The sequence below is a fragment of the Pteronotus mesoamericanus genome, unplaced genomic scaffold (genome assembly GCF_021234165.1).
Source record: "Pteronotus mesoamericanus isolate MK-2021 breed Mesoamerican mustached bat unplaced genomic scaffold, CSHL_Meso_final scaffold_85, whole genome shotgun sequence".
Lineage (NCBI taxonomy): Eukaryota > Metazoa > Chordata > Mammalia > Chiroptera > Mormoopidae > Pteronotus > Pteronotus mesoamericanus.
Genome location: NW_026555329.1, coordinates 41121313 through 41130731, shown reverse-complemented (window position 1 = coordinate 41130731; position 9419 = coordinate 41121313). Strand labels below are relative to the sequence as shown.

The window sequence follows — 9419 nt, the reverse complement described above, 5'->3', positions numbered from 1 at the left end:
GGTAGGAATGGCTGGGTAACTGTAAATATAGTAGAGATAAGTACATGGAAACAGAGTTGTAAAGACATTGAGCCTAGTTTAGAACACTGAATTTCAATCCAAGGAACTTTGACCGAGCAGTAAACATCCATTTTATGTAACAGAGTCTCAAAACATGTTAGGAAAATTGAATTTTTTTACTTTCAGGCCGGCATCAATGTTTCCTCAGTGCTTACTAACTCATCTGTGTCTATCAGACGGCTTTAAGCTTCAGTGTTAGGGCAGGGAGGTGAGGGTACCCACTGGGAGGCTGTTGCAGTGATCAAATACTAGGATCCACCCCAGAGATACAACTGTAAATGAGAAAACAAATCAAGAACCGATGGAACACAATTTCCTGCACATTTGTTCTGTTAAGATGGACTTTCTGTTACTTGCAGACATGATGATAATGGAGAGTAGCCGTGGAGGCTACAGACAAAGAAAGCCAGTTAATGAAGCAGCCATAAAATGCTAGTTTTAATTATATTGAATTTAAGGTGGCATCAAAATGTTAACAGATGATTGTGAAAGGAGCAAAGCCTTATGTGTGGATTTAAGATCTATTTTTTTGTTTAATGCAAAGCAACATCACAGAGTGGTTTAGAAAATGAGATCTGTAGGATAACTAGGTTCTAATTCTGACTCTAATATTTTATAAGTACAAGATATTAAGAAAATTACTATCCTGTCCTTTAATTAGTTTTTTGAAACTGTGCAATGGAGCTAATAATGACACCTGCCCTCGGGATTGCTGCAATGATGAAATGGGTCAATATATATAAGGCATTTAGAATAGTGTCTGGCACATAATACCTGATATGTAAATGTAACAACTAATTAAGTCTAATTAAATGCTCATTGTCTTGCTAATATCATTTTCCCCCTCTTCTCTTTTAGCAAGGGAAATGTCATTAGGCAAAAGGGAAAGGCAACATTCTCAGCTAAAAGAATTCTACATTTGGAAACTACATTTCCAAATCTCTCTTCTAGATAAGGCTGGCATATTACCTGTAAATGGCAGTTGTTGGATATAACTTAAAGTAAAGGTTTTTAAAAGAACTAATTTGACTAGTTAGAATGCTTTTTCTTTTGTCTTTTTCTTTTCCTTTCATGTAATCAGGACATAATCACAGGAGCTACAGCAACACTTTTGGACCGTGAGAGAAAGATCAAAAGAAGAGCAGAGGCCTTGACATAGATACCTTTGAGTCACTGGATCATGCCAGAAAATATTTGCATACTATATTAGACTTCTCATTACAGAAGGAAAAAATAAGTATACAACCTTGTGTGTTCAAGCCAATGTAGACAGATCTGTTATTGCCTAAAATAATTCCTAATTTATACTCTTTCACTATTATTATGAGTAACGTTTCCAATTTAGAAATAATTGCTTTAACAGGAAGAAAATAAATGAATCCAGAGGTAGTATATTATGAAATCAAAAAAAGAACAGTATTTTCAAAAGGAGCAGCTTATCATAAATTCACCTTTTAGTGCCTTGCTTCTAGGATGTCCATTGTAATCCCCAGGATAACCATGAAGAAAATAACTAAATAATATACAAAAAAAAAAAATGAGGAGAGAATCAAAAGGATACACTAAGAAAAAAGTTAACACAAAATAAGGCAGTATTGCAGGATTTGTATCACAAAAGAAATATGACATATAGAACACAAATAGCAAAATGACAGAAGTCTTTATCTGTGATTACTTTAAATGTAACTAGACTAAACTCACCAATTAAAAGATAGATTGATGGAATGGAGTTAAAAAATTATGTGTTGTTGTTGAAGATCCAACTATGTGCTATCTGCAAGAGACTCACTTTAGATGCAAAGACAAATAGTTGAAAAGCAGCCACCACCTCCATCTTCAACCACCAATATACCCAGTTCGGCCCCACCCATCACCTCAGTGCCCCGGCCACCGACAATGCCACCTCCCGTCCAGACTACAGTTGTGTCTGCAGTACCCGTTATGCCTCCGACTGCTCCCAGGCTCGGTGATTGCTCCTATGCCGCCTATCATCCATGCACCCAGGATCAATGCGGTGCCAATGCCTCCTTCAACCCCTCCTATTATGGCACCCCGCCCACCCCCCATAATTGTACCAACAGCCTTTGTGCCAACTCCACCTGTGGCACCTGTTCCAGCTCCAGCCCCAATGCCCCCTGTCCACCCTCCGCCTCCCATGGAAGATGAACCTGCTTCCAAGAAACCGAAGACGGAGGATAGCCTCATGCCCGAGGAAGAATTCCTTCGCAGAAACAAAGGTCCAGTGTCCATCAAAGTCCAAGTGCCCGACATGCAGGATAAGACGGAATGGAAACTGAATGGACAGGTGCTAGTCTTCACCCTCCCACTCACAGACCAGGTCTCTGTTATCAAGGTAAAGATTCACGAAGCCACGGGCATGCCTGCAGGGAAACAGAAGCTGCAGTATGAAGGCATTTTCATCAAGGATTCCAACTCACTGGCTTACTACAACATGGCCAATGGTGCCGTCATCCACCTGGCCCTCAAGGAAAGAGGCGGGAGGAAGAAGTAGAGAGAAACCTGCCCTCAGGTCCCAGCCACTGCCGTTTTGCCTCTCCTGTCCCTACCCCTGTCCCAGACCCAGGAAAATCCTGCCTTGTACATTAGTTTCCCTCTTAGTTTGGAAATTCAAATTATCCTGCAGTTTCCTTTCCCTACCCACTTCCCACATTAGTTAAGAGAGGGCTTCCTACACCACTCTCCTCCCTGGTGGTCTCTGGAATTCCTTTATGTTCAAGTCTTGATTTGAAGGGATTCATTTCTTCCAGCAGCCCATTAGGAAATGTGAACCTAGGGATGTTCTGCTGGATAGTGTCATAGTGCTGATTGGCACTTGCCTGATAGAATATGCTTGTTGTCATCATCAATCATTTTGTATCTTGCCACAGGCTGTATAATAAACCTCTTAGACCTTTCTTGTGAAATCAAAAAAAGAAAAAAGATGTAAAAATATATTCCAAACAAATAATGCCCAAAAGAAAGCTAGAGTGGCTCTGCTAATATCAGACAAAATAAACTTGATGTAAAAAACCATTATAAGAGACAAAGATATTATTTATTGATAAAAAGATTAATTCTTTAAAAATATGTAATAGTTACAAATACATAATCACCAAACAACAGAGCCTCAAAATACAATATATAAAACAAACTGATAGAATTGAAGGGAAAAATAGATGGTCTACAATATTAATTGGAGGCTCCATATCCTACTTTCAATAATATTCAGTAATAATGATAGAAATGTGCAAGTACCAAAACTGGTTCAAGAAGAAAGAACTAGAAAATCTGAACAGAACAATAATAAGAGATTTACTGAGTATTCAAAGACTTTCCAACAAAGAAAAGCCAAGGACCAGATGGCTTCACTGATGAATTCTACCAAACATTTAAAGAATTAACACCAATCCTTCTCAATTTCTTCCAAAAAAATAGAAGAGGAAGGAACACTTCCTAATTTGTTTTATGAGGCTAACATTATCCTAATACCAAAGCCAGAAAATGATACCACAAAAAAACTACAGCTCAATAATCTTTATGAATGTAAGTATCAGAATTAAATATATTTCCCAAACTATACTAACAAACTGAACAACAGCATATTGAAAGGATTATACACCACGACTAAGTGGGATTTACCCCAGGAATGCAAAGTCATTTCAATATAAGAAAATCAAGCAATGGAATATTATATTACATTTGTAAAACAAAGGGGTAAACACCATATGATCATCTCAATTGATGCAGAGAAAATATTTGATACAATCCAAAATCTTTACATAATTTAAAAAAAGTCAGAAAACTATGTCTCGAAGGAAAATTCCTCACCATAACAAAGAGACTTCATGAAAAACCTAGAGCTGACATGATACTTGGTGGAGAAAGACTGAAAAAATATCCCTTAGATCAAGAACAAGAAAAAGACGCTCACTTTTACTACTGCTATTCAACATTGTCCTGGAAGTTCTAGCCAGAAAAATTGGGTGAGGAAAAGAAATAAAAGTCATTCAGATTGGAAAAGAAGTAAAACTATATTTGTAAATGACATGATTGTACAAAGAAAATCCCAAAGAATTCATACACACACGCACACCCCCCCCCTAAGCAAACAAACAAAGAAACAAAGAAAATACTAGATTTTATTAAAGAATTCAGGGAAATTGCAGGGTAAAACAATACCAGCAATCTATTAAGCAGCAACATAAACCAGCAGTGCAATATCTCAAAAGAAAATTAGCAAAACATTTCCATTTATAATAACATCCAAAGAATAAATTCTTAGGAATAAATTTAACCAGAGAGGTGAGAAACTTGTACATCGAAAACTACGACATTCTTGAAATGAAAGACCCAAATGAATGTAAAGACATCATTTGTTCATGTATTAGAAGATGTAATATTGTTAACATGGCAATAATACCCAAAGCTGTCGACAAATTTAGCATAATTCCTATCAAAATTCTAAGAATCTTTTTTTCTTTTTTGCAGAAATGAAAAACCTGGTCCTCAAATTCCTATGTAATTTCAAGGAACCCTCAATACCCAAGATAACACTGAAAAAATAGAACAGAAAAAGAATCATAGTTAATAGATTCAAAATTTACTACAGTGTTATAATAATCAAGGCAATGTGGTATTGGCATAAATATATATGGGGATATAGACCAATAGAATAGAATTGAGAGTCCAGGAAAAAACCAAACAGACAAATGTGAATGGTAAAACAATTTAATATTAAAGTGGTGAATATAAGGGGTGAAACTTTTGAAACTCTTCAGAGAAAACATAATGGGTAAATTTTTATTCCAAAGTTTGGATTTAACAATAGATTCTTACAAATGACACCAACAGCATAAACAACAGAAGAAAACAGATAAATTGGAACTTATCAAAATAAAAACTTTTATCCATCAAAGAATGTAATTAAGAAAGTCAAAAGACACCCTACAGAGTGGGAGAAAATATTTACAAATCATATATCTGATGAGGGTCTAGTATCCAGAGAATATAAAGAACTATTATACCTCAACAGCAAAAAGTTAAGCAACTCAATTTTTAAAATATGCAAATAACTTGAAATAACATTTCTTCAAAAAAAATATACAAATGACCAAGAAGTACATGCAAAGGTGTTCAACATCATTAGATATTAGGGTAATGCAAATGAAAACCACAATGAAATACCTCTTCACACCCCCTAGGATGGCAATAATTAAGAAAAGGGAAGAGAAGGGTGGGAGGAGGTGGAAAAGAGTATGAGGAGGATGAATTGTAATGGAAAAAATTCCATAAAAACATATAAATATAGGTATTTATATGGAATGTACATATTAAAACTCAATAAAGCTTTACTGTTGTTAAAAAAAGATAAACAAATATAAGTGTTGGCAAGAAGGTGAAGAAAACAGAACCGGCAGGAAACACAGGCGGCGGAGCCGCAAGGATCAGTTCCCCGGGTTTCATGGTCCGAGCCTTCTTTCAGGGCGTCCAGAAAGCAAACGAAAACGGAGGATGAGTGGAAACCTGACGAGCAAGGGCTTCAGCAAATCCTGTAGCTGCTGAAGGAGTCCTAGTCTCCAGACGCCACCATCCAGAGAACCGTGCAACAAAAACTGGAACAACTCAATCAATATCCAGATTTTAACAACTACCTAATTTTTGTGCTGGCAAAATTAAAATCTGAAGATGAACCCACAAGATCATTGACTGGCCTCATTTTGAATAATGTTAAAGCACTTTTTCAGAACTTCCCAAATGGTGTAACAGACTTTGTTTAAACAATGTCAGTGACTCCTCTCCTCTGATCAGAGCCACTATAGGTATTTTGATTACAACCAGAGCCTCTGAGGGAGAATTGCAGAACTGGCCTGGCCTCTTACCAAAACTCTGTAGCTTATTAGACTCTGAAGATCACAACACTTGTGAGTGAGCCTTTGGTGCCCTTCTGAAGATATGTGAAGATTCTGCTGAGATTTTAGATAGTGATGTTTTAACCCATCCTCTCAATATCATGATTTCAAAATTTTTACAGTTCTTCAAACACAGTAGTCCAAAAATAAGATCTCATGTGGCTAATCTCAAAAGAAAATTAGCAAAACATTTCCACTTATAATAACATCCAAAGAATAAATTCTTAGGAATAAATTTAACCAGAGAGGTGAGAAACTTGTACATCAAAAACTACGACATTCTTGAAATGAAAGACCCAAATGAATGTAAAGACATCATTTGTTCATGTATTAGAAGACGTAATATTGTTAACATGGCAATAATACCCAAAGCTGTCGACAAATTTAGCATAATTCCTATCAAAATTCTAAGAATCTTTTTTTCTTTTTTGCAGAAATGAAAAACCTGGTCCTCAAATTCCTATTTGTGTGTCAATCACTTTATCATCAGTAGGACTCAGGCTCTGATGTTGCACAGTGATTCTTTCATTGAGAATCTCTTTGCATTGTCTGGGGAAGAAGAACCAGAGGTGGGGAAAAACGTGCACCAGGCACTTGGAATGTTGCTTGACGTTCGAATGGATCACCTGCTTCCTCACATGCATAATATAGTTGAGCACATGTTGCAGAGGACCCAAGATCAAGATGAAAATGTGGCTCTAGAAGCCTGTGAATTTTGGCTCACTTTGGCCAAGCAACCAATATGCGCAGATGTACTTGTAAGGCACCTTCCTAAGTTGATTCCTGTGTTCGTGAATGGCATGAGGTACTCAGATATAGATAGTATCCTACTTAAGGGTGATGTTGAAGAAGATGAAATGATTCCTGATAGTGAACAGGATATAAGGCCACGTTTTCATCGATCAAGGGCAGTGGCTCAGCACCATGATGAAGGTGGCATTGAATATGAAGATGATGATGATGAAATTGATGATGATACAATCTCTGACTGGAATCTAAGAAAATGTTCTGCTGCTGCCCTAGGTATTCTTGCAAATGTATATCATGATGATCTTTTGCCATATGTTTTGCCGCTTCTGAAAGAATTACTTTTTCATCATGAATGGATTGTTAAAGAATCAGGCATCTTGGTTTTAGGAGAAATTGCTAAAGGTTGTATGCAAGGCATGATTCCATACTTGCCTGAGCTCATTCCTCACTTTATTCAGTGCTTCTCTGATAGAAAGACTCTTGTGCATTCCATAACATGCTGGACTCTGAGCTGCTATGCACACTGGGTCTTCAGCCAGCCCTCAGACATGTACCTGAAGCCATTAATGACAGAATCGCTAAAGCGTATCCTGGATAGCAAGAAGAGAGTACAAGATGCTGCCTGCAGTGCCTTTGCTACCCTAGAAGAGGAGGCTTGCACAGGACTTGTTCCTTACCTTGCTTATATACTTGATACTTTGGTCTTCGCATTTAGTTAATACCAACATAAGAACTTGCTCATTCTTTATGATGCCACAGGAACGTTAGCAGATTCAGTAGGACTTTATTTAAACAACCCAGAATATATCAGATGCTAATGCTTCCACTGATCCAGAAATGGAACATGTTAAAGCATGAAGATGAAGATCTCCTCCCTTTACTTGAGTGCCTATCTTCAGTTGCCACAGCCCTGCAGTCTGGCTTCCTTCCATACTGTGAACCTGTGTATCAGCGATGTGTAAACCCCATACAGGAGACTCTTGCACAAGCCATGTTGAACAATGCTCAACCAGATCAATATGAGTCTCCAGATAAAGACTTTATGATAGTGGCTCTTGATTTACTCCGCGGCCTGGCTGAAGAACTTGGAGGCAACATTGAACAGCTAGTGGCCTGAAGTAACATTCGAACACTAATGTATCAGTGCATGCAGGATGAAATGTCAGAAGTTCTACAGAGTTTCTTCACTCTTAGGTGATCTGACAAAAGCTTGCTTTCAGCATGTTAAGCCTTGTATAGCTGATTTCATGTCAATATTGACATGAGTTCAATTTCATGTCTGCTAAATCCAGAATTCATTTCAGTCTGCAATAATGCCACATGGGCAATTGGAGAAATCTCCATTCAAATGAGTATAGAGATGCAGCCTTATATTCCTGTTGCACCAGCTTGTAGAAATCATTAACACACCCAACACACCAAAGACATTGTTAGAGAATACAGCAATAACAATTGGTTGTCGTGGTTACGTTTGTCCTCAAGAAGAGGCACCCATGCTACAGCAGTTTATAAGACCCTGGTGCACCTCTCTGAGAAACATAAGAGACAATGAGGAAAAGGATTCAGCATTTCATGGTATTTGTACCATAATCAGTGAGAATCCCAGTGGAGCATTCCAAGATTTTATATTTTTTTGTGATGCTGTTGCATCATGGATTAACTCAAAAGACAATCTGAGAGGCATGTTCTGTAACATCCTTCATGGATTTAAAAATCATGTTGGGGATGAAAATTGGAGGCATTTCTTTGACTAGTTTCTGCCTCCCTTAAAAGAGTGTCTTGCAGCTTTTTATGGTGTTTAACCTCATACACTTAAGCTGCAATTCCATAATTAAGGATCCTTCAGTCTTGGAGACTATGAGGGAGCCTCTGCACCCAGGGAAAATGTTACCCTTTATAGGGGGAAGGATAAACCAGTAGGGAATTCAGTACAATCCCAACCCTACTGGAGTTGCGGGGAGGTGTTGCTGTCACTGTATTAAGTCAATGTTGGGAAATGTTTTAACATCTGGAGACTCTGTGGGTGGAAATCTGTCTTCAATTACAACTCTGCACTGAATGTGAAGAAGTAAAAAGTATTCAGTCTACTTGCAAAACAGTACATTCTGGAATATTATGGGGAATTGTACCAAAACAAAAACCATATAAATGATGCATAGAGATAAAAGAGAGGGGAAAATTTCTATAGCACACAATAAAGGAAACCTAAGAAAGGGGGTTAAAAATAGTAAAGAAACTTTTTTATTTTTAATTTAAAGGTTTTTTAAAATAAATTTTCCTACACGATGGGGACTTGCTTTTGCATGCTGATAAAGAACTACACATACGAATCTAATAGAATTAAAATCAGCTTGCCAACCCATAGTAGAAGCAGGTTCTTGGAAACAATTTAAGGTACCCCCCAAAAAGCTGGAAATTAAAAAAGTCTAATTTAAAGAAACACCCTGTGAAATGCCAAATGAGTCACTCGTTTACCTTTGTGGGATGGGCAAGGAGGGAGGCATAAATGGGGTTGGACATATCAAACTAAAGATTGAACTCTTGATTTTGCATTAAAGAGTTAATGTAGTGGATATAATTTGATGGTTGTACTTCATTAGATTTAATTTCTAAGCCAAGATGTTATTTTTAAAGTGCAGTTTAAGGTTCAGGCTTGTATTCTGGCTTATAGTGACTGAAAGTAAGTTGGTGGGAGAGGAA

The 9419-nt window shown here is 37.4% G+C and overlaps 1 pseudogene; it reads left to right on the top strand.

The window, feature by feature from the left end:
- The first annotated feature begins 2038 nt into the window (after positions 1-2038).
- Positions 2039-8521, top strand: LOC129063169 (transportin-1-like; annotated as a pseudogene).
- Positions 8522-9419: the final 898 nt, after the last annotated feature.